General features: G+C 39.5%; 1 long non-coding RNA gene across 1 annotated transcript in view; it reads right to left on the bottom strand.

Annotated features, from left to right (window-relative positions):
* The window catches only part of LOC104686196, a 199,503-nt gene that overhangs the window by 107,985 nt on the left and 66,350 nt on the right, over positions 1-25,168 (bottom strand). The window contains exons 3-5 of the long non-coding RNA XR_005601853.1: positions 25,058-25,119; positions 18,448-18,583; positions 11,882-11,942 (exon numbers count right to left, since the gene is read on the bottom strand). This is a non-coding gene — a long non-coding RNA (uncharacterized LOC104686196). The remainder of the gene's footprint in view (positions 1-11,881; positions 11,943-18,447; positions 18,584-25,057; positions 25,120-25,168) is intronic.

The raw sequence follows: 25,168 nt of genomic DNA on the forward strand, positions 1-25,168 counted from the left end.
ATCAGCTTCCCATTCTTCTTAACTCTTTGCTATTACTTTGGGTTGTTTCAGCCCCAGACCGGGCAGGAAGAGGCAGCAGAACCAGATCTGCCCTCCAAAAAGGGTCTGTAGTCTTCCATAGCCCCAAGGAAAGCCTACCATAGAAAACCTCCCTTCAAATCCACCAGCTCTGCTCTGAGTCCTCACTCTGTCTGCCAGGTACTTAGGAAACCTGTAACTAGGAATCACAACTGCTGGAAGCTGCTCCACCCACACCAGGAAGCAAGCACCCCATGAACTTGCACTGCAGCCAGCGTGTAGCTCCCAGGGGGGCTGTGCCTGTGGCCACTGCTACCATTAAACAGAGGCCAAGAGCCCAGAGCCTTGTGCTTGGCACCAGGGACCCACAGCCTTGGCTGTATTCTTGCCCTTCTTTTTCTGCAAAAGACATGTACAGTTTGAGCCTTTTTTTTTTTTTGTCTCCAAGAATTAATCCTGACATTTAATTCAAGTATAATTTTGTTAGTGATACATACATAAGTCTTTAATTTATTTGTTGTTGAGAAAAGCAACTCTGTATAAATAAAAATAAAAACTATTAAAAAGTTAAAAAAACAGCCTGACTTGCTCTGCAGAATTTGCAATGCTCCAGGATTCAGCAAAAATAGAATGAAGTACTTATATCTTCAGAAAGCATTAAGCCAAGTACTTCATCAAAGGTTAAAGTGCAGAAATATGAAATAACTGAAAACTTGGCTCACTGGACTGCAAGCTGGCCAAGAAGAGGAAGTGAATTTGAAGAGGAAAAGAATTCATAAGAGGTTGTGACAGAGATCAGCAGATCTTCAGCCCCTCAATATTATATTAACAATGGCACCAAAAGTTTCTGCTGTCAGTTCCTGATAGTAAATTCTGGTTAACAATAAGAACAATACAATCAGAAACAGGAAAATGTAAAAATATTCATGCACTGCAGTACTCATAAATAACAATACATGAGAGAGAGAAACAGTCAAGAAAGGGATCACTTTCTAATGGAAGAATGTTGCAGAATTACAAGGAAAACAATCCTGTTCCAGAAGAAAAAGTCTATACCCAGTTCAACTAAAAGTGCAGTTCCTGTAAACAAGACAAGCTAAATCACCTTAGAACTAGGCTCAGCTCTCAGGAAAGCTGAGAAAGTCTTAGGTGTATATATAGATATATATGTGTGTGTATATGTATACATAATTAGTAAAATATAATCTAGATTAAACTGAAGTCAATACTTTGTGAAGAGTGAAAGCATATGAATAGGCACACATTTATACAGTACAAGTTTTATCTAACCTGCAGTGTCCTATTGGTCAGCCTTGCAGTGTCTGTGATTTGTCTCATACCACATTACTGAGTATTTTCCACTCTTGCCAGTTTTGCAATCATCACAGGTTCTCTGTTTTATGTGTATGAGGTTCACCATGGGTCTGGGATAAACAGACAAGTCATGGCCACCAGCTGTCCTGCATCACTAGAGATGCATCAGCACAGATTGTGCAAGCAGAGAGTGGCACCCACATTCCTAGCTCAAGTTTAAAAACAGGGTGTTTTTTTCCTTCAAGCCCTATAGTTTCCTCATAATCCACAGAGGTGTTAAAGCAGACAAACTCACACCTTTCTCTAATCAAAGGCTTAGGGCTGGCCTTCCAGTTGTTGCCTCTCTGCCAATGCTCTAGTGAAGTCTAAAATGAAGCATAAGATTTCAAAGAACTTTCTCACCTCTTTAAGAAAGAAAAGGAAAACAGACAAAAGAAACCTTGTAATTTAAGTTTTTACATAGTGTTTGCTTTGCATGCGCCTTTCAAATATTCCCTATGGGACTGTGTCTCTAACTAGACACTCTTTTTGCAATTTTATCATTCAAAATTCCTGAGGAATAACACTGTGACTGACCATGTAAATGTAATAAATTTCCTTCATCCTTTCACAGGACGCTGGTTCTTTCCTTGTTAGATGCCAATGCTATTTAAAGGAATTTCTACAACTCTTTTGTCATTCTGAGTTCCAAAAATGAGAGAAAAACATGTTAAAAAACAGTCTCTTTCAGGTGTGTAACTTTTCCACACTCTGATCTTGGACAAATTTGGCTACGAATGCAGACAAACACTGAGCCAGGAAGTAGGAACTGAAATGAGATTTTATGTTGACATTGGACAAGTGGACTCAGAGAAATTATGAGTTGCTAAAATTTCAACGTGACCAGTGAGGCCATGACAAAAGGATTTTGAGAACCTCACAGAGAAGAGGTCTGATGATATTAGGCTAAGGATAATATTAAACAGGAGAGAAAATACATACTACTTCTTCAGAAGAAAAAGGCCATCCTCTGCTCCTGAATGGTAAAATATGCAAGTGGCACCACTGAGACAACAAGTACTGTAGTGGCTAGATCTTTGCACAGAATCGGATGGATTCCTTCACTGCAAAAGGAACCTCAGCACAAAGAAATGAAATTTCTTTCTGGGAATTGGTTTTAATAGTGCAGGTTACAAAGAGGCAGTGCTGTTTTCAAAAGACTGTTCCTCATTTTTCCAATCAGTTCATAGCAATTTTATCCCATAATATATGATTCATGTCAGAACAATTGCAAATTTTTTGAAATCTATGACGCAGCACCTTTATTAAATATTTAGGCATGAAAATAAAAAAGGATGACAGAAATATAAAGACACCAACTGTTTAAGAAATCTACAGTGGAATAATAACCATAAAGAATATCTCCATAATAGATGTTCAAAAATAAAAGCTTTTGATTGCTCTTGCTTCTGAAAATTGTGTTTATCTAGGTAAACATCATTCTCTTTGAAGACCAGACTATCCTTTAACAAGCATTATTTTCCTGTCAGTCAACATTTTCCACAGCCATGCAGTTGCAGTGTGGCCAAAGTTCTCTGGATACTTCATTACCAATGGCTTGCACTCCTCCCAGTGCCACTCTGTTTTTAAAAACCACGCACTCTTGGAATTACTAGTTTTCATAACTGAAATTATTAATGAGAAAAACTTGGAGGGAAAGGAATGTGTCCCTAGATCTCTTCACAAAGGGCAGCATCTCAGGATATAACAAAGAGAGAAAGCAAAAGCTGAAGATGAATATTCTTGTTTCAGTTGACACGTTCATTTTCCAGGCATCAGTCTAAGAACATTCATGCAAAAAGCAGTGGGAAATAGCCTGGAAAAATTAAGTGACCTCATCGTAATAGACGGTGCCTTGTGAGAATGAACTTTAGCAAAATCTTTTCTATGCCTTAGAATCATGGAGTGAGGACTTCCAATTTGCCTATCTATGGAAAGTCCCCACACAACAAACTTCTTGAAAACAAAAGCTATTACATGTCTTCTGGTTCAGAGCTTACCACACAGGACTGTTCTTTCAAGGGCAGTTTTCTTAATCCTTTCTCAAAGGTAGGTTTACATCTTTCCAGTGAAGGGCTTATCATTTTTCCTTTATTTGATTCATGGTCATCTGCATTCATTGCATTGACCGATGTCTGACTTCCTAGTATTACAAGCTTTATTTTGTCCAGAACTAGATTCCTGCTTTCCACTGGAAGTTATGAATCCTTTAGTAAAAGCAAGACTTACATAAAAATAACGATGTAAATTTCAAGTGGGTATGTAAAACTGAAAGGCAGAAAACTATGAAGACGAACATAAGGCAACACATCACTAGGAACACCAGTTTTTTTTTGATGAGTCATATTATATCCCCTAATGTCATGGCTGAATGACCCCCCCTGCACTTTGAAAAGTGGTTTCAGTGGGCCAGGCCTTTAATTACTATGAATGGAAGTCACAGTCATCTAACTGCACTAAATGGATCCCCTTTTTATTCCATTTTCAGACCTTCCAAATACTGCAATTTTTAACTGTATCTCCAAAAATCAGTGGTTTTTGTCAAGCTGCACATTACTTTCTCTGATTCTCATCACATATCTCCTTCCATCATCAATTTATTTTTCACCAACGAGATCACTAATAATCCAAATGGAAATTTGGTGCAACCACTTATAAACTGCTTTCCATTACAGAAAAATAACAGAAAGTTGAATAAAGTCTTTCATGCATCTATGTAAACTATGAAAATATAAATAAAAGAAGCCAAAGATTGAACATAATAAACAGAAAAAAATCATGAAAGTAACTTCCAATACACTTGAGACACATGATTAACCACAAAGTCAGGAGATACTAGCCCAGAAAAGACTTGCAGGAACTCATGCCTTCTGATCAACGAATCAATATGGTTTCACAGAAGAGTCTTATTGTTTAAAATACCCCTGTGTTCACACATCTCACAACTTTGACATAATATCTTACTCATACACTCTGCTTACTTATACATTCTACCCACTTATACATTTCACTTGCTTATCTTATACTACTTATACATATACCTATCACTCTACTTATACATTTTCTTACTTACACTTTTTACAACTTCTACATAATACAGTACTTATGCATTTTACCTACTTACACATTTTACCTACTTATACATTCTACCAACTTTTACATACTACTCTACTTATGCATTTTACAACTTTTACATAATATAATACATACACATCTTGCAACTGCTGTGCATGAGATCTCCCATTGCTTGATTGGTTTCTCGATTTTGTCCATGAGCTCCACACACACTTTTCTGAGAATATGATTGGTTTTAATCCAGTGCAGCACAGTCCTTTTTTATCTATTCCTTGCTGTCTTGGTATTTAATTTTTCAGCTTCTTTCCCAATTTAGCCCAGTTTACCTTTCAGTCCTAGATGAATTCCTGAGGGCTCTAACAGGTGGGGCTCCTGATCCAGGCAAGCAGCATAGAGATGATAACGGCAACAAAACCCATCCAGTGATCAGCAGCCAAGTTAGTCCAGGAAATCCAAACAACAAGACAGCAAAGAACATGGAACAAATATAAACCTATCCCACCTCTCCCCTCAAGCCTTCAGACTGGAGCTTAAAAACCCTCTTGGGGCTGATGTGCTGCAGCTGAAGGTGGAAAGGCCAGGTGAAGCCAGTGAGGGTAATTCCAGCCTGGTCCCACTCTGAGGGCTCTGGTAAAAATAACTAAAAATGGTTTGGCTGGGGCACGCTATCAAGGTTTAAATACTTTACAACAAAGACTACAGCTTTGGGCAGAATTTCTCCTTCTTTCCAAATGCTGATGTATGTATCAAAGAACAGTGACCATTTTTATGTTGAATCTACTTGACATAGCATGACAGATAAAATTAACCTACAATGCTAAGCAAATAAATTCAGAGCATGCTGATCTGAACACAGACTTTCTGTTCTACTGGAAAACACCAGATTTGTTTTCACTATGATAGGAACAAAAGGAAAAGCTGAATTTTATTTGTAAGGAAAATAATTGGATAAACGAATACGTTCCACTTCAAAAATTAGTATTTTTGTTCTGATTTTGATGTAATATTATATTCTAACTATAGGTTGTAAAAATAAGAAGTATTTTGAAATGAGAAACAACAGTATTTCATTATGGATAAGACTGAAAATGACATTTTTATCATTTCTCCTTAATTAGATTTTATTGAAAGTGAAGTTTCACACAAAATTTTGTTATTTATAAATAAAAATGCTTTTTCCAATGAGAAACTTTTATTTTGGAAGCCTCTCAGTTTTTACTTCTACAACTGAGAAAATAATGTGCCCATGTTATCAGTCCATAGTACAACTTTTAAATGGTCGAGAATTTCACCAGAGCCAAATCAAACCAAAATCCACTTAGGTGAAAACCAACTTGTTGGAGCTGACAGACTGTTAAAAGTGTAGATACTAGAGACAAGCCAGAAATTCAGTGCAAATTGTGTGTCCTGTACACTGTATACACTGGACACAAGTAAGCAGATAACATTAGAGAATGAAGAGCATTAAATGTCAAGGGCAGCAGACACAGAAAGAGGAAGGCAACGAATGCACTTAAGAAGTCATCAAGAAGTGGAAGCAATGAAGAAACACTCACACAAATACACTACAATGTGAACAAAAATGATGCTCTTAGAGGCTACTGCAGCAATACATTATGGGAAGGAAAAAGTCAGAGTATGCACCAAGACTTTAAGTGTAATCACTACAAACCAGGCAAAATAGGAAAAAAACAGTCAAGGTATTTTATACCTTGCATAAAAATCTTTATTCAGAAATCAATCTGGGGAACTAAAATTCTGCAGAGTCCCTAATTATGCTCAGTTCTGTATCAACCAGCAAAAAAATGGGGAAAAAATCACTTCCAGCAAGAGATTAAAACAAGCAATGGCTCAAAACATTAAAACCATGCACTTAGCCTTTATTCATACATGCAAAATTAGTCTAAACACTACGAAGAAGTCCAAAAAAGATGAGCCATGAAGCTCATTAATCTCAAAATCAGATTATTATGTGCTGAATTATGTGCACTTAGCCACCCAATATTAAAAATTACAATCCAGTAAAATGAAGGAAATGGTTGTACTTCAGACTGTCATAAAACACTGCTTGGAGAAGTCAGAGCTGAAAAACAGTATGTTGCCTAGTATCCTGATAAAGGAGATCACAGGTGAGAAAGCCAAAGAGAATGGACTGGGGGTTCTGCAGGAGCAGAGGTGGCAAAGGGGGTCACTCCAAAGGATTTGCTACAAGCAAATTTTCTTTAGCAGCTGTGGGACAAATCCTGACAACCACACTGCCTTAGAGGATCAACAGAAAACATGCTTCATGCCTACTAGGTAGTAGAATGCCTCCTTTCCTTTAGGAGGCAAAAAATGCTAAGGTGAAAGACAAGTTTTCCCAAGCCAAGTTCCAGCACAAGAAAATATAACTGAAGGCACTCAGCCCCAGAGACCTGGGGTGCTCAGGCAAAGAAACACTCTTACCTCAGGTTTTAATTTTTATTTGATTTATATCAGAAAGAATATTTAATAGCTCCCCTACTCACCTATGTGCTCTGTAATGCTCACACATACAGAGTATGAAGATGAGACAGACTAATGCCTCTCTCCACTGAAATTACTGTAATAGCAAAGCCATTTTGCAAATGACAGTGTAAGTATCAGCTCAGATAATTCTGGAAAATTATTGCCTCAAATGAAATGCTGCCTCAGAGCTGAAGGTATACATTTTATTCTTTGGTCTTTTTACTCTTACTTTATATATATTGTTTACTACTCTGGAGTAGAATTTCTTTTTTTTTCACCCCCACCCTTCAGCATGAGGCCAGTGCAGTCATTTAGCAGGCTTTAAAGCCAAAAAGGATCTCAGAATCAGCTGACATGGATGCTGAGTGCTACTAAACAGAGAAAGGTGAACAGCTTGTAGGATGAGGTGGAGATCAGAGGCATGCACTCAGTCTCCCTTAACCTGGAAAACGAGATGGGAAAGCCACACACAACTCCAGGCAGCAATTCATTCATCTTAAGTGCCCTAAAATTGCTCTGCAGAGGTGCCACTCTCTCTCCACACTAATAGATGGAAGCCAAATCATTAGCATGCACTAAAGCAGCTGATTTTTGAAGCCTTAGAATACATTAAAGAGATCCTACGCTAAAGACTATTTGACCCTGCAGGACAATGACAAGGAAGAAAAACTTCACAGGACATCACCAGAAGAACAGTAAGGGTGGAGTAACAAGGTGACTGAAACAGTATACAAGTTTGCTGGTTGTTTGCTTTTCGATTTGTTGATATATTTCTATTTCTGAGAGGTAGAGTACTGCCTCATTCTATTTATGCTACTAGTAACTTGGTATTTATTACTAATAATAAACATTTTTCTTAAAGTGAGTTTGTGTATTCCTCTCATTGTATCAGATTGTACAATTATCAAACAGGAAGGGCAAATCCTTTCCTTGGCCAGATCCTTGGAGGTCCTTAGTCCACAGGACACTAAACACAGGCTTTATTCATTATGTGGAAAACATCCATAATACATTAAGCACACTCCAAGAATCCTTTAAGAGGGTTGAATATAAAACAAAATCAAGTAGGGGAAGAATATGGAGCCTATATACCTCAAAGATGCTCTGAACTGCAGCACATTATGATCTGTGTCATACAGTGCAAACAGAGAAAATTCATTCTTTCTCAAGATACTATTTACTATACCCAGTTCTCAATGACATTTATTTTAATTTATTATCTGTTTTCTGAGCCACTTGATATTTTCTGCGCTTCAAGGCTATGGTATCTGCTTTTGATACTTTATGTGTGAGTTATCATAGAGTTTTAATTGTTATACTAATTGTAGTAATTCATTTCTCGTGTTGTCTTTCTACTGAATTCAGACTCCACGTCAATCTCATAAATGGATAAAATGAACTCTGTTACTGAATTTACCTGGTTGCAGGACACCAAAGAATACTTTCCAGAAACTCAAGTTCCCAATCTACAAAAACTCTCATAATAATGGACCATTCGGTGGACAAGAAATTTGCTGAATGATATCTCTCAAAGAGTTGTGTCAATGGCTTGATGTCCAAGTGGAGACCAGTGACAAGTGGTGTTCTTCAGGGGACAGCACTGGGATCAGCACTAACATCTTTGTCAGTAACATGGACAGCGGGGTTGAATGTGACCTCATCAAGTCTGCCAACAATCCTAAGCTGTGTGGTGTGATTAAGATGCTGCAGGGAAAAGATGCCATCCAGAGGGACCTTGACAGGCTTTAAAGATGGGCCCATGTGAACCTCACAAAGCTCAGCAAGGCCAAGTGCAAGAGCCTGCACCTGGGTCAGGACAGCCTCAAGCACAAACACAGGCTGGGCAGAGAACAGAGTGAGAACAGACCTGGGGAGAAGGACTTGAGGGTGTCAGTGGGTGAGAAGCTGGATGTGAGCTGGCCATGGGCAGTTGCAGCCCAGAAGGCCAACAGTGTCCTGGGCTACATCCAAAGCACCATGGGCAGCAGGGCCAGGGAGGGGACTCTGCCCCTCTGCTCCACTCTGGTGAGACCCACCCAGAGTGCTGCATCCAGCCCTGGGGTCCCCAACATCTGAAGGACATGGACCTGCTGGAGTGAGTCCAGAGGAGGGCCAAGAAGAAGATCAGAAGACAGGCTGAGGGAGCTGGGGTTGTTCAGCCTAGAGGAGAGAAGGCTTCAGTGAGACCTTCCAGCAGCCTCACAGTACCTAAAGGGGCTACGAGAGAGCCAGAGAGGGACTTTTCACAGGAACAGGTAGGGACAGGACAAGGGGCAATGGTTTCAAACTGAAAGAGAGCAGGTCAAAATTAGACATCAGGAAAAAATTCTTCACTGTCAGGGTGGTGAGACACTGGCACAGGTTGCCCAGAGAAGCTGTGGATGCCCCATCCCTGGAAGTGTTCAAGACCAGGTTGGATGGAGCTCTGAGAAACCTGGTCTAGTGGAAGGTGCCCACAGCATGGGGTTGGAACAAATCTATGATTCTACGATTTGAAGACTTGAGGATTCCGTTCAGGGCTTGTCAATTATTAGTTCAAAGTTGGAGCTAGGAAAGAAATTTTGCTGGTTTTGGAATCCATAAATCTGTTGGTTATTTCTGACTGAACTGTTTGATAGGAAACATACAACATTATAGTCAAAAAGAATTATAAGGACAAAATTAAAAGCAAATGAAGAAAAGACAGAAGATAGTCACAAGCTATTTTGGTGCCAAAACTGGAAAGCAGGTATTACTGCATCTTACCATTTAGACAATAATTTTCTTTTTTTTCTTATCTCCTTCCCTTTATTACAGTTTTCCTTACATGCAATTACACTATTGCTTTAGTTAGGATGAAAAGTAAATCTTCTCTCTCCGCTTGGGTTCAGAGAGGTCTCAGAGCAAGTGAATTAGTTTCCTAGTAGGGTTACTCAGTGGTCAGTAATAATAGGGCCTTGTACATTTAATACTTTCTTGATAACCTAAGCATAACAGAGGTCATGCTTTGCTAGATAAGGAGATGTGTGGGACTGAAAACACTGGGAGACATTAAATGCAAGATGTTCTTGACAAACTGGAGAAATGGTCTGGAAAAATGCAATTCACTAAGTGTAAATTCTAGCTCTAGATTAGTGTACACAAATACAACATGAGAATCAGCTAACTACAGCAGCAGCCATGCTGGAAAAGATCCGGAGGAGGCAAACAGAAAATGACTCAGCACTGATCTACTGCTGTGGAAATTAATGCCCCTTATGCTAGGAGCTTATACTCCTTATACAAACAGGAGTTTAATCTCTAAGTGGTACAAAATAATCCTCTTTCCTACTTTCATCACCAGCCCTGGAGTCTCAGCAGATCTGATGTGTCAGGTGTTGAGTATCCTTTCAAGAAGAATGTAGACAATCAAAAGAGAACACAAAGGAGAATGCTGAATAAGGTGAAAGAGATTTGATCTCTGAAAAAAAAATTGAAATTTGGAATTGTTTTATCTTGGAAAGAATGCTTGCAAGGCACAAAAGAAAGTATGTTCTTTGTGAATCAGAAGAAATATGAAAAATTTAGATTGTAGCGAAGGGCTTTGAGAAGTTTTTTATATTGGTTAAACCAGTAGAATAAATTTTTCCGGAAGTTGTGAACACTTGATCGGCATGGTCTTAAGCACTGTTTGATTGAAACCATCAGAAATGTCACAGGTAAAGGGATCTTGGCTGGAAGCAAGACTCCCCCATCCAGATGGCAGACACGGTTCAACTGAATAGACTGCAGTCTGCCTGTTGCACTTCGTATTTTTGCTCTGCAGATGACAAAAAGACATACTAGGATTTAATACTTTGCAAATTCTACAAGAAGATAAACATAGGCTTGGCTGGTCCAAAACTTCCACAAGGCATTGCACCTACTGTGTATGCACAGGCAATGTTAGACTGGAGAGAGACTTCCTATACAGGATGCGTGATCATCAGACAGCCCTGGCAGCACTACTGCTCACACACATCACCGCATTAACACACTGCACATGGTGGTGCTGAGGAGGGGGAGCAATGTCCTGCTGACCTCTGCTCTTCATTCGATGACCCCCCAGTGTCTCCCCATCTGACTTTCATGTTGCTTTTCAGGGATGGTCAATTAGATCACTGCTCCTTTCCTCCTTCTCATTGTTTCACCTGAACCCCCTCTTTACTTCATTTTTCTTTTATTTTTCTATCCCTTGCATCTCCTCAATTTCTTCTACTTGTAGCAATTTTTCAGAGCCATGTCTCCTTTTTCTTCAACACGGTTTGCATCCATCTAGAATGTGAAAATGTACTATTAGCTTCTCTTCAGCTCTTGCAGCTGGGGCTTCTTTAAGGCCTTGTCAGAGATCATACCTTTAAGTGTCAAACATGGAAGGGGTTCACAATCGACATGGAGATGCCAACAACTGAGAGTATCTCACTTACCAAAACAATCCTGCACCACGTCAGCCAGCCTGCTTAGTTTTCTGTTGCCAGATTGTTGTAGGTTATGAGCAACCATCTCCAACAGAAGTGATGGGGATAACCCAAAAGCATATCAAACCTGTTATAACTAAATACTGTTGGAAGAGGTGAGACTGGGTTCTTTGACTCCTAGTGGCTTATGAAAAAGCAATCCTTAAATATTACTGTATTTGAAAGACACCAGTTAATTCTGTATAATGTACGCTATCAGCAATTGATACACTTGCTTTGTTTAGGGAAATTTGAAGAATAAAACAGATTGTTGTTTCCATCAAAACACTTCAAGCTGGATTTAATAGTGCTGAAATGCTAATTGTGAATTGTATTTCACATCATACACTGCAGACTAATTTAAAAAGAGGAAGACATATTATGGCAAATACCACAATGCATTCACTATGAGTCATCTAAGCATATGATGAACTGGAACAATACCAGCAGCACAACATAAAGCAGCTGAATTTAAGCTAGAGGGAGTACAATACCTTTTGATCAGGCCTAGTATATGCTGAGAATATATACAGCTGCACATACACCATTAGGTTTCTGGAAAAGAAAACAATGTGAACATTTTTTGTCTCTCCCTCTTCTTTCCCCAGTGCAACCCTTCCAAATATATTTGCATTAAGTCACTAAGAAGCAAAATAAGTAGTCTTGCTTGTATGAAGAACAGGCAGCTTCAGCATCAGTTCCCCATGCTCCACTGTGATGCTGGCCATGCTCATATTACACAGATGCTTGCTTTTAGCATCCTAATGAGAACTTTCAAGAATTCAATTACTATTAAATTAGCTTTACTGAATGTTATCAGAATGCTTCTGAGGGTTTTTCATTATCCTATCAGCACAGGAAGGAAGGAATAGCACACTGTCAACCCAATTTTTTTTTTTTTGTGTACTTTTTACAAGGAGGGGAAGGGTCAAGCATATGATTTGTCTTTCTCAGGGGAAAAATATGAGGGGAGCTGACATCTTTGGGAATTCAGTACTAGTTCCTTGGAACTTGAAGAAAGCCATTTTTGTCAAAGCCTCTCAGTCACCACCACCTTTTAGTAGTCACTGTAGCATTTCCAGAGACACAGGCTCTCTGAAACAAGTAGTCAGGATCCTCATTATCCCAATACAGTGCTGGAATTCAAAAGACATTAGTTTATTCTTTGCCTCACATAACTGCAGGTCTTCTCTGAGGTGAAAGAAGCTCTGAAAAAGCCCAGATGGCTTCCTCCAGCTGGGTTCTGAAGCCCTCTCAAAAGCCCTATGACTATATGATTCTGAGATACCTGGGTGTGGAGTGGTGGTTGCTCCCAGGGATACCTCTGCTTTCAGAAGAAAGGTCAGAACACTGGTCCCTAGCCCTTCCATCCAATAATAATTTATGTTTTCCCCAGTACCTTGAAGCATTGTCCAAAGCAATATTACAAAGGGTAGTGTTCTTCAGTTATAGTTCCATGGTAACATTGTGTGAACATTAGATATTTGTAAATAGGCATTACATGAACACATTACATTTCTCTCAGCTTTCCTCCTTCACTTCCCTGGACACTCGTATTTTTCTCTAAAATATGCACTAGAAAGCTCTTTGGTACTTTACTCCTTTGATTTCCATTCTGGTAGTTGTGTTTCCACAACTTTTTTTCTGAGGATCAAGCATTAACAGGCCTCCATTGGTTCAAAATTGTACTCTGTTTCTGAGATGTGTAACAACCCCGTTAAGAACTGAGCCAGAAACTAGAGTAGGGATTTGATATATAAATCCTCAGACATCCCACTGTGCCCATCATTCATCAATAGCTCAGTCAACTGCCCTACTATTAGAAACAGAGGATGCCAGCAGGGATCAAAGCACAAGGGACTCTGAGTGCATATTAACTGAATTAAATTGTCAATGTATTAAACCTCCATGAATTCACAGGTTAATTTTAGCTTGTTTAGAAACTAAACTTCTACCGGGTGATATAAAAATACCCACATACAAATACATACCTACAAAAAGTGGGAATCAATACTCTCAATACATTGCAAATTTAAAAGAATCAAACACAATTAAAACCTGCTTATCTTAGCAGTAATGCAGAAGAATATAATTACTTCTCTCAGTGCTTAGATTACCTTCTCTGTTAAAACCTTTTCTTCTGGAAAACTTTAGCTGTTCAGAGAGCATAAAGAACAGTAAATAAATATGTGGCAATAGTAATTTAGTTATTCATAGTACTGGAAAAATGGTTGTACTTATTGCTTCAGCATATACAGTGCCATAAGATTGCCTTTTCTAATTTATTGAACTAAGCCAGGAAACAATTACCATCCAAAAATGCCAAATCCCCAGGTACACATACACCCAGCTAACTCATGTTGTGACTGCAATCTGGAACATCCCTGGGCCATGCAGCCACAGGGGACCTCAGTGACACTGTAAGGTGGCAAAACATAGCACTGTGCTCGTGAATCAGCAGCATGGCACGTTCCATGCAGGAGGCAGCATCCAGAGGGTGCAACATTCTTCCAGCATCAGCCACTTTTGAGCCAGGCAGGCACCATCCCTGGGGAGAGGGCAGCCGATGTGCTCCCATCTCCCATCCTTCAGAGCCAAGGCAGGATGTATCCTGATCACTTGCACTCCAGGGCAGATATTTCCATGAGCCACCAGCTGTCACAGCACCAGGAGCTTCTGCCAATGAAGGGCAACACACAGCAAAGGGGTGTTAGGCCCAGGCAGCTCCCAGAGGAGGGCAGGGTTTCCATTCAGTGCTGTACAGACATGAGGAGGCACCACACAGGTAGGAGGGAGTGAACAGGCATCCAGTCTGGCTGGCCTTGTCCTTACACCTCCCTGAGAGGAGAGCATCTCCTTCTGCTGCACCCACGGCCTCGCTGCCCACCTGCCTCCTCAACATTCACAGAGCTTCAAGAGCCAAGTGATTCAGATTGTATTTTTTTATTTCAAATGAACCAAGGGGCGTTGTCTAGCATGGAGCATACAAGCCATGCATCAGCAGCCTTTGTAATGCCAGAAGAGTAAGCACTGCAGAGAAGTCTCCCCACTGCCAGTATATTGGAGAATTAGATAACACACCATGTTTTTAAAGCTGTGCAAAACCAGGAGAGTTTCCCAGCTACTTTCCTTCATACTTCTTGTACATTCATTTTTATATGAGATTTTAGACTAAACTTTGAAGGCTTTTTCAAAGTCAGACCTATGGCTTTTTCCTGTGTTTATTTTTACCCAGCTGAGCTTCCACTTAATTGATCAAGAAGAGCTTTGGGGGGACCTTGGTATGCCTGAGAACAGGGACTTCCAGCATTCCCTCCTCTTCTGCTACTCCAGGATAACTGGCAGCAGCACCACAAGCTACTTTACCTCGTCACCTCACAGCAATAATCAATACAAACTAAAAAAGGCAAACAGTGCAGCTATTATTTGAGAAAGAAACTGCAAAGACACCCATGGTCTATGGTCTGTGGAGATGACTCATTCCACAGCACAATCTAATTCCAAAACAATTACAGCAAAATCAAAATCCTCACACAAAGGAGAGACAAAACACAAAGTCTGGACCTCTGCTGAGCACATGACTCTATAAAGCTGACATGACTGCAGAGATTGCACTGCCTTTTAACCATAAAACACAATTGTCCATTTTCTTTGAACTCTTCCATGGAGAATTAAATGGTAAAGAAAACAGAATTTTCTGTTACAGAGAACCATACAAACGATACAGGGCAGTATGGTTCAAATGTGAGTGCTTGCACACCAAATTTGCTACTGCAGTTTAATTCAAAAAGAGAATTAGCATTCTTTTCCTCCACTGTATCTAAAAGAAGTTACCCGCTGACCAAAACCAATAGATTATCATATTAATTGGTAACTTCTATGTTCATTATATTGTAAGAGAAAACCACAATTTCTCTAAATATGTTCATTACTCAGATAATTATCCAAAACAATTATGCAATACAATTACCCAAACAATTACTTAGGAGGGAAATTATCTCCAGATGCATCACAAGCTATTCTATGAAGTGCTCACTATTTATCATTTTAGTTGTATTGGCTATGATTGACCAAATGAGTCATACATTGTTCTGTCAATTCTCCATTGGGAGCAAATACTTCTAGAGCAAATATCCACTAATTCTAACTTCAGGTGGTTTAACTATCACACATGTGAGCTCACACTTCACATTCATACTCTGTGGCAGAGAAAGTCTTAACTAACCAAAATCTAATCCTGGTAAAATGCCACTTGACTATGTATTGCACTGTCTGTACTTGCCCTTTTCTACCTGTGAAAAGCAAACTAGGCCAATTTCTGTGAAACAACCAGACAGATTCCTTCTCTTGATCTGAAACTAGTCACTAATTTGGTAGCAAGACTATTTTAAAAAAAGTTTTCCATGTCAATGCAGAAAGTTAAGTGGTAACTATTGTGATCTCATACAGTATTGCAAATTCTCAATCGTGCAAAAAAACCCTTCAGCTTTTATTTTAGATCTGACTTTACGAGCATCTTGTTTTGAACTTTAAATATAGATTATTTTTTAATTATTACCTTTTCTTGAGGTTTGGAATGAACATAGGAATTCAAAGCACAACCACAACCAAAGCAGGCAAACTTCGCCTGTGTTTGTGGGCAATAAGAATGGAAATGACAAACCAGACTTCAGCATCCATTAACTCTGAGTAAAAAATTTAACAGACTAGCTGCTTTATAATTAAAGTTTTAGGACACACTATGAAAACCCTAAGAAAGCATAGGGCTGAATCAACAAATTCTTGAGCAAGTTCACCACCAACTTATTAGTAATTCTGCATCATTGCATTTCTAACATTTTTTTTGAAGTTTCAAGGGTCATAATGCCAAGGCTCACTGAGGTCCAGTATGGTCTTTGAAACACCTTAAGCAGCAAGGTTTAAAAAGCCCACAAAGTACACCTCATTTTACTGTTTTAAAACATAGCGTATTAAGATGTTCCAGTTTGATCATTACAAAGACTTGCCACAGCTTACCCTGACAGCACATTCTTCAAAATATTCTTAGGCCTTATTTTCAGATGTTTTTCTCCTAGTTGGACAGATTTGACAGTACAGATAGGCAACTAAGCCCTAGGGCTAGGCATGAGTTTCACTTCTTAACAATATTTTATCTACAAAGAGCAGCATACGAAAAGACAAGTTGCTCTGTGCTCTGCAGCTTCTATTGACTTTAAAACGCAAACTCATACTTCCTCCTCTGCTCTCATAGAAGAATTTAATTGGTGCCAAAGTGAAAGATCCCAGCATGACCTGTCTCCACTCTAAGCCACTCCAGCTGTGATTGTGAGCAAATTTGTACATTCAGACACTGCTGCATGAGAGACCTTCCTAATAAGCTGAGATTCTGCACTGATGGAGGAAAAAAAGAAGTGCTTGGTTGGAAACAGGGAGAGCTGAGACTTGGCTTACCCCACCCTTAGAATTAAACAAGCTTTAAAGGCCTCAATAAGGACCAAACGAAAATAGAATAAGGACCTGACTATTTACTCCACACAGAAGAGTTAGTACAGGTAATAGTGCTAACAACTTGTGTAGGTAAGTGTTAACCTAGAGTTTATTAATCTATATTGTATAGGCATTAGGATTGCAGTTTCTCACACATTTTTTCCACTTTTCTGACCAGAATCTCACTAGGGATGAGCCTCCTTTGCACTCACTAGGTTTTTGACTGCACTGTGAGAAAGTCTGAGTTAGCTTTAAACTACCTGCTGCTGCTTATAATGAAAAGTGAGCCAGTCAGCCTCAGCATAACATGTTCACTACCTACCAGTGCAAGGTGGGCATGCTTTATCACAGAATCATAGAAGGGCTTGGGTTGAAAGGCACATTAAACATCACCTAGTTCCAATCTCCCTGCCATGGACAGGGACACCTTCCACTAGACCAGGTTTCTCAGGATCCCATCCAACCTGGCCTTGAACACTGCCAGGGATGGGGCACTTCTATGGGCAACTCATTCCTGTGCCTCAGCACAGTCACAGTAAAGAATTTGTTCCTAATAGCTAATCTAAATCCTTTTTCAGTTTAAAACCACTGCTCCTTGTCCCTGGAGCCTTCTGTTCTCTAGACTGATCAACCCCAACCCTCTCAGTCATTATTAACTACAGTGCTGCTGGATGGGCATCCTTTGCTTACACACACTGGCCTCTTTGCTCGGAGTGTTGTGAAGGGGATGGTCTGATGCAAATATACCACACACACCCATCACTCATATGGCAATATCCTCAGCCAACACATGTGTGGCAACCTGTTCCTCTTTATGATTTTGACTTTATAAAGCTTAACCCTTGCAGATTAAAAGAAGAATTTAACCACAAAAAAATTTAAGCAGTAGTTTGTCTGAGTGTGTTGAACTAGGTATTAGGAAAAGAGGTTGACTATTTCTCAGTACTGTCAGTGGAGAACCACAGCATGCAGGTAAAGAGCAACAGAGTGAAGAAATTATTGGAAAGATAATTCCAGTTGTTTAAAACAGTGCTTCAGATGAAGCTAAATGTGAACACAGGCTAAATGGTCTCAGTGTCCTTGTAGTCTTCTAAGGAAAAACTGAAGCCTACTGAAAACAGCCTTGTTCTAGAAGAATTTTCCCAACCTTGAGTATTTTTCTATTTATCTTTAATGTATCACAGACATATGAAAAATATACCACACACCAATCTGGACTGAATGATGATTTCATCCAATTAAATGTATTATTTTAAACTTAGGAAAATAATGACCAAGAGAAATACACAAGCAATAGAAACACCTCTAAAATTCTATGTCTTCATAATTAATAAAACATAAAACCACACAGTTTGCTGTAACTTCATCTTGAAACAGTTGAGCATTATCTCCACATGCTCAGAGGCATGCTTTCTACAACCAGTGGAACTAGAAAGGAGAGAAAGCCAGAGGTGAAAGGCAGAGCTGGCACACGGGTATTATTCTTTTCTTGCTTTTTTGTGCAACTGAATGGGTCCATAGCCTGAGTTTGTCACATTCACTCCTTTCCATCTCACTCTCATAAGCAGAATACCTCAAAAAGCTCCTCTTCCACTTTTGAGACTGCAAGGATGGATAAATCAAAATTTTCATTCTTCAGTAGATGTCCTTCCCCCCGGTAGCTTGTCTGAAAGAAGTTTCAGCTTGGCACGCTGGGAAGTAGTTCATTGCTAAGAAAGAAAAAGGTCTTATTGAGCTGCTATGCCATAAGAGAAGGTAAGGAAAAAAATAACCTGCAGGATGAGTTCAGGACAATGTCACTCAAATACAAATAATGGACAGAAGATTTAATGGCCTTTGGGGTACCATTACGGCTGAAACTTGTGATCCAATGAAGCATTTATTTGCCACTGACTGTAATGGGACTATGATTTAATTGTTTTTGCGTTCTCCCGAAGTGTGGAAGACTCAATTTTTGAAACTTCAGGCACAATTCTGGAAAGAATGAGTGAAAGAAACTAGTCAAAAATCAGAAAATGTAAACAGTAATTACAAAATGAGTATTTTCTTTAACATTTTTTGAACAGAGAAATAGCCATGTAGATAAAAGTCAATCAGACTATTTTTTGTTAAGTCTAAAATGTTTTGCAGAGAAGCATTCATTTCACTGACATTTTAAAGAGGGTCCATGCCAATTTCAAAAGGAAAACAAGGGAGAGAAAAAGGAATCAAAATGCTTCCTTTCTCAATTTGAAAACTGACATTTTGATTCAAACATTTTCACCTAACAGAATTATAAGGCTGTGACTTTGTGCCAATTTGGAACAAAAATAGATATATAACCTTCAAAAAATCATCATAAAATCAATCTCTTTCCTTTGACCTGCTCTCTAATTCACTGGAATTATATCATATAGCTTAGAAGATGCCAAGAAATGTCCAAAACCAAAGACATTATGGAAGTAGGCAAAAAATAAGGTAATTTTTTTTAATGTGACCTCACTGATTTTGAAAAAACCTTGGCTTGATGGCCTCTTTAAATTGCTTTTTCCCTCTATATGTGAAGCTGTAAATCCCTTCTTGCTACTAGATGTTTTTGAATCTCTAGTGATCTCAGATCCAACTGCCTCACTTTTTATTAGCGAAAAGAAAAAAGAGTTGTTATTTGCCATACCACCAAAATTTGAGAATATAACTGCTGTTGGATGGGCTTTAACTGGAAGCTCACTTCTGCTTTCAAAAATATGCATTAATGGCAGGATGGGCACAGAGGAGGCAAATCCCTCTTCCTGGCAGCCTGAATGTGTGATGTTGGCAGGTAGGAAATCAATGCTCCTTTGGAAACCAATAATACAAAAGACGGGCCAGAGTTTTTCTCAGTGGCTCTACACTACGAAACCTCCTCTTAGGAACTCCCAGAGTCCATTTCCAGAGCCAGGTCTTTACTCTGCACTGCTGTTCTACCCCTGCCTGGATGGGTAGAAATCCAGTGGAGGCAACATCTGGCACAACTTGAAAAGGTGAGGTGGAAACAAGCTAATTAGGAGCCTGTCACTAGAGGGCAATGCAGCTCTACAGCTGTCCCATTCCTGTCATCCCGTGTGTCCAGCCTGCGTTCTCCAGGGGCACTGGGCAGCCCCTCGCCCGCCAGCAGCCTGGAACAAGGCGCAGCAGCACTGACTGCGGACATGGTGCCTGGGCCTTCGCACATCCTGGGGCTCTGCTCTGTGAGGAAATGAGAACAACCTCACTCTAAGTCTAGAGGAAGACACTGCTTAAACAGAATCCATTTGATTAGGTGGAGGGATGTGGGATTTTGCAAAACGTGTAATGCTTGGTGTGTAATTGGCAGGCCATTAACTGGGTCAGGGGACATCTGCAGGTAACGGGACCTCCTGGCAAGGTGATATGGTAGGAGACAACAACAGAAGAGAGGCAAGAGCTTGAGGGAAAATTGAGTCTTCATATGAGCAAGCAAGAATCCCATTTAAGATCCAAAATCACACCAGTTGTTAGGCATCCGAAACAGCATCTATTCACAAGCAGTTCTGTGCAGAGAAAGAGAGAGAGCAAACAACCAAGTTTTCAATGGGCAGAGTCCAAAGGATATGTCAGATTTTGAACTCAGTATTGAGGTGCAATAGGCTTGGTGCCACTGTTACATTACAGGAGTTTGGTCTGAGATTCTCACTACTTAAAGAAGATGCTTATTTTCACAGAAATGTAAAAATTTCTCTTTTTAATGCAGATTAAAATTCTCTACCCAGTTATAAATCAAAAATTAACAACTTTATCTAGGTCAGGGCATTGAAGCTACATTAAAGTTTTATCCTCATTCACTAAATTTTAATTTTAATGTGGCACATCTGACAAGTCTTGTGGGACTACTTAGAATCCATTGACATCCTTCTGTCACTGGTATCATTTTGTCTCTGCAACGGTGTCACAGTCGATGGCTGTGCAGGCATTCACATGCATGTCCCACATATGTCAGCTAAAGCTCACACACCACAGAAATAAACAGCTTTACCTCTAGAAACACAGATTTCTATGTAATCACTTAAAGGTGAAGCTATAAATCATTTTTTTATCCCTTCCAGCCTTTTTAAAGTTACTGGAACTGGTTGCCTGTAAATTAAAACTCCACAACAACTCTACAGTTTAATTTGCAAACAATATTTAATTACAGGAATGGCTATGAGAAGAAAAAAAAATTTGCATATGTCTGTCATCATTTTTATGACTATTTGTGGCAGAAATGTTGATGCACAATTTGACAAAACTGTCTGTGGATCTGGAAGACATCTGATTCTGGAGTAGAAACAGTACCACATGATTTCTCTAGTCAATCAGTCCAGAATTATGGCAGAAATTTAGTGTTTCAACTGTTGTGGCCTTTAGTGTTTGAGCAATTACCAGGCTTTAATACAGGCCTCTCACAGAATAATAGCTATGACACAGTCATGGAATGTCAAAGTACATTCACAGATCATTCCTTGGAAAAATTCAGTGCCAGTGTTTCTAGAATACAAATGGTGATATGCATATCTATAAGGTAGATGCAAATGGATTCATATCAACTTCTTGGAAATTAATTTGACCCAGGAAAAAATCCCCAAACTTTTCTTCTCTTTGTATTCCCAAGGAGCTGCCAAGGCTTGTCATCAGACCTGCTGTTGGCATGGCTATGACTCAATAGAGGAAATACCCTGTCAGTCTGGGCAGCTGCTAATCCTGGCCTTGTGTGCAAGTGTATGGAGAGGGGAAAGATGTAGGACAGAAAGAGACATTCCTAACACATGCAAAATGATAACACATGGCAGAATTACAAAGAGATTTTCTTCTCAATTGCAGTTGTGTCCCACAGCACATTCCCACTGCTGCTGTCTTGCTTACAGGTTCCCCCTGACACACTCAGGGGAAACACCACTTGTCTTGTGTTTCACAAGATGGAAGGTGTTGCACTAGGTCTGAACTCACCAAAGTACTACATCACCCTGCATTTCTCATCACAGTCCTGAAATGTTTTGCTACTGGAAAGCTTTTAAATCTACTTCTTCCTTCTGTGACTCTGTACATAGACCAACTTTTGGGCACTAGAGGCTTCTAACAAACATGGGGCTGGGATGAAGGAAAGGAAGGACAAAACACATCCAGTAATATATGTTGTATTTAATTAACGTAAATTGGCAGTGCTCTCACCACATCTTTGACTTTCAACTCAGCATGCACTCCATTCTGTCCCAACCTGTTCACATCACTATGCAGCAACCTTTTAACCTGAATTTATGGACAATGTTAAATGTTTTCCCTGTCTCACAGTCACTTGAAGCTTCCTGCACTGTTTCCTCACTTCTCTCCTTCAGAATCACTGCTTAGTATGGGGAAATTATGCTTCACTTACTTTCTTCTGTAAGAATAAAAATGTCAAGATAAAACTCCAAGAGTGCCAAGAAATGTTTCTGCCCATTAGAAATACTGGCCTGGTTCTAGCTAGTCCAGCCTGGTCTTCAGGTGGGAAGACTAAATAATGTACCTCACAGCAATAAGGCACTGGTAACTTTTCTTCAGAGAAAAATATTTTATTTACATGTGCTTGGTATTGATAATTGACCTTCTAGTTCAAAGCTGAAGTGCTACTCCTGAACCCAGCTACAACTAAGTCCCGAGTATTTGTTCTTTTTGACATGTTAGGATTACATTTATTGAACTTACGCTTTGTTTTTAATTGAATGCTGATGCACGATCTTACCACTTATTAGCCTTTTTTCTCTTTCTTGTTGCAGACCCTTAAGCGTTCCAAGCACCATTCCTCCTTAAAAATAAAGCTCCTACTTGTTTGCTTTTTCATTTCCTTAGCCAGACTTCAGATTGCATTTTCCTGAACACCACAGCTATTTATCCAGGAGAAGGACTAAAGGACAGATTCCTTCTGACATTCTCAGCATGCTGCTGTGAAGGCTTCTGGCTTCAAGGGCCCATAATAATGGAAGATGAAAGCTTTTTAACAGTTCACCTTCTTGAGTAAATTACCAACATACAAAGTTCAAAATAGGTTCAAAATTCATATTCCCCTCCTCAGAAACTGACACCAATGAAAGCAAAATGTATCATGACCACCACACATTTTTGCATTTACATACAGCAGAGAAAAAAATTACTTTTTTCCAAAGGAGAAAAAAAGAAGTAAATAAAAAGGCCATTTTATAGGGCCTAATTTCAAGGATATTTCAGGATCCATCCTCCATTATTTGTGCCTGGATTAATATCTTCAGGCACATAAATCAGCCAATTCTTCAACTTGGCTTCCTTAAATTACTTTATACATAATTCAAGATGGAACTAAATTCTTTTCTTCTTACTTGCACCCTCCCTCTTTACACCTGCATTCAGTCATACTACTACGTTTTGACAGATAAAGTGGCTCAGTGGCTTTTAAACCCTCTGACACGAGCAAATGGAGAAACATTTTTTAAGCACGGCCATTCCTGTGGCTGTGGGCAGGGGGGAATTCTAATTTCCATCAGTAAAACTTGTGAGCTGCAAGGAGCACACTGAGCATTGGTACCACAGAGTCCCTGAAGCCATGGAACCATCCAAAGCGCTCAGAACAGCTCAGGCACTTTGTTCCACTGACCCACATTCACCACCAGGCCCTGCCCATTCAAATAAGCTGTTTATAGTCCCCTAAGTCCCTCTATCAGTTGATGCTTGTCACTGGTTAGCATTCTCAAATACCAAGGATATTTCCTAATTGCAAATAGGTAAGGACCTCAGATGTTACAGCAAGGGAGCAGTTTGATTAATGTTGACCAATATATGCAAAAAAGTGAAGAAAAGGGTCACCACTTTCTTTTAGACATCAAATACGGCACTTTGCACCAAGGAAAATCCCCCACTGAGTTTGTAATTGCCTGGTAGAGGACAAGTAAAAAAGGAACTCAAAGAGTTTAAAACTTCACTGATCTGTCATAATATTAACCATTTTCCAACTTTTACATGGCCCTGAATAGAAGATAGAGCTAAAAGCAAAAATAAAATGTAAAAATTCCCCAAACTCCTTCATCTTCACATGAAGATGGATTTTTGCAATGAATGAATAACCTCTTTCACTTTTAATTTAGGCCTACCCATCAACATGGCTGTTATTATTCACAGCAGCAAAGTGATGCCACACTACAGCAGAAATAATAGCTGCATCTCTGGGTTCTGTTTTCCCCAAGAATTCACAATGTTATTTAAATAAGTCTAGTATGCCATAGGTACAGCAGACAAGGCTGCTTTTAATGAAGGGCTATTTTTATTTCTGTCCCAACTTTATATAACATGACTGGAATTTGCTTGTGGAAGAAAGGATCATTAACAGCATGCCATCTCTCCCCTGCATGCAAGGACTCATGACACCCTTGGACATTTTCAGTAGTCATGTTGACATCTATATTCTACCAAGAAGCACTATGTCGCTTACTAAACAGCACAGGAAAGACATTATCCTTGATGTTTCCATAATACATGATGCAGCGTTTTCCTGAGAGAAGCAAAGCAAGAAATAAATCTACTGCGAAGTAAGTCACAAACTGTGGAAAAGCCATCAGCTTCTTCATCTATGCTTGCCCAAGACCAAGCACAAAGGGATGCCACTATCTGGCTTGTGACTGGGACTCTGATCCTGCTGCTACACAGGACCATTGGGTCTTCTCTCCTGCATGGCAGGGGAGTGAATTATAGCATTGAGTAAAGCTTTCCCTGATCTAATTCCACAGCTCAGTCTTACAAAAGGACGTTAGTGAGATGCCCAGACCACGTCCTGCTATGATAAGCACCGGGTGCTCACGTCCCCAGGGCCCACCTGACCGCTCCCTACACGCTTTCCATAGGGATATTTTAATTCAGAATCCAGAGGAGGTTGCTCTGCAAAACTAGCTGAAACAATGTTGTATGTGTGCTTCCCAGGTTACTTTTTGAAAACAAATGCAAATATCTTCAGTCTTATTATTGACACATAAAATAGTATAGAAAAATTAATTACAAGTGATACAAGAGGCTAAGTTATTATATGGTACTTAGAATTTCCATCCTTTTTGTGGACAGCCTCCAAGTGTATTTATATTTCTTTGGGTGAACTTCTGTAGCATATTCAGTATTTCTCCCAAAGAGATAATTTGGGATGTACCAACAAATGCAACTGTAAACATATAGCCTACCTTTCAAGACAGTTGACAGCCAGTTGTGATGGAAGATAGAGTCATCTTATTGTAATTCAGATCTGCTGAAAACCAAACAGAGAATTAAGGAATGAACTGGAAAAGCACCTT

Source organism: Corvus cornix, chromosome 1 (assembly GCF_000738735.6).
Source record: "Corvus cornix cornix isolate S_Up_H32 chromosome 1, ASM73873v5, whole genome shotgun sequence".
Taxonomy (NCBI): Eukaryota; Metazoa; Chordata; class Aves; order Passeriformes; family Corvidae; genus Corvus; species Corvus cornix.